At 39.4% G+C, this 1,695-nt stretch overlaps 1 pseudogene; it reads right to left on the bottom strand.

Moving 5' to 3' along the window:
• Window positions 1-362: 362 nt before the first annotated feature.
• On the bottom strand, window positions 363-1,417 carry LOC106517191 (sorting nexin-27 pseudogene; annotated as a pseudogene).
• Window positions 1,418-1,695: the final 278 nt, after the last annotated feature.

Here is a 1,695-nt window from a genome sequence, read left to right on the forward strand (position 1 = left end):
ATTTAAAGTTTTGTATCTGGATTAATTTGCTTTGAAACTGTATTTTGGTTTATTAAAAATTCAGTTTGACTACTTTCACTTTCAGTTCCATTATTCATTGAAAATGTTACATTTACATCACATCATGGATCATATATTGATCAGATGATGCTGCTGACTGATAAAAAAAATGTCAATCTGTGGATCTGTGTTTGATTACTCTGCCTGGCTTTCTCAAGGACCAGGATGTGACACAAAAATCTGAATTATGGAACTGAAAGTGAAAGTAGTCAAACTGAATTTTTAATAAACCAAAATACAGTTTCAAAGCAAATTAATTCAGATACAAAACTTTAAATTCAGTTTCAATTTAGTGAAATTTATTTTCAAACCAATGCATTCATTTCAATCTGAACAAATTAAATTCAGTTCCTGATGGCACAAGATTGATCCCATAGATTTAGATGCTTTGATTCGCCTGATTTGAATGATTTATTAAAGGAGACATGTTATCCTTTTAAATCTTTTCACATTAATCATTCAGTTGGGGTCTAAAAAGGTGGAACTGCAATGCTTTCCTTATTGTAACTCCACAAGCCCCTCTTTCCTGCTCTGGGGTGCATCTGATAGTAACTCGTTTTGGTGCTGTCTGTTTAAAAGAGAATGAGGTGCTTCAAGCTAAAAAACAGTGGATGTTACATGATGTGTCTCCTTCGACGAGCTTCTGCTAACGAGCAGGGAAACAACTGAAACCTGCAGGATAGTGGTCCCTGCAAGGCCAGGATCGGGCACTACTAGTGAAAATCCCTGTTCCTGCTCTCAACAACAACAACAAAAAAAGTCTTTGTAATCTTTGTAATGATAACTTCTTTGTTCTTTGTTTATGAAATGCCGGTGTGGCATCAGACATGAAAGCTGAAGCTGTCCCTCAGGTTGATGCTGTCTGCTGGGGGGTGTGGACATCCTGCGTCACAAACCCACCAGACTCTCCTGCAGATCTGTGAGCCGAGCAGCTCCCTGTGCTCAGCTCTGTCTCTGAAGCTTGTCTTTGTTAGTGCACCAGTGACTTCACGTCAGTGTGTTTCCATGTTAGGCTGCTGGAAAAACAAAAAACTAAACTAATGAAATCCTCCCTGTTTGCACATCAAATGCCACTTTGAGTCCCTGCCAAGTAGAAACGCATGAATCTGTGGCTTTGAGTGGAGATGCTCAGTTCTCTGTTTAATGCATGATGATGGTGAGCTGGATCCAGGAGGTTTTAATGTTTCCTCAGCAGGTTTGCAGGTCAGGAGGAGCTTCTGGTGCTGATGGAGTGATGATGATGATGATGTCCATGTCAGTCACAGCTGCTGAGCTTTGAGTCGGTCATGTCCAGGAGGTGGGCTTCCTTCCTACGTCCCCCCGTCCCGTCTGTGCCGCAGCAGCTGGAAGATGTTCTGACACAGAAACAGAAAGACATGATCTAAACCAGTGGTTCCCAAACTTTTTATCTTCTGACCCACAAAATATCCAGGGCAAAAACTTGTGACCCCAAATATTACTGGTCTGAGTACACAAACTTTGTTTATAACCATAAAAACACAGGCTTTTTGACAATCTAAACAGCTTGTACACAAATATAAATACTTATTTTTACTTATTGTGTTTATAGTGAAAATATTACATCAGCAATTATTTTATTACCCTTTAAATTGATTTCTGGAGATTATCCAAGGT

Source organism: Austrofundulus limnaeus, unplaced genomic scaffold (genome assembly GCF_001266775.1).
Source record: "Austrofundulus limnaeus strain Quisiro unplaced genomic scaffold, Austrofundulus_limnaeus-1.0 Scaffold45, whole genome shotgun sequence".
Classification (NCBI taxonomy): Eukaryota; Metazoa; Chordata; class Actinopteri; order Cyprinodontiformes; family Rivulidae; genus Austrofundulus; species Austrofundulus limnaeus.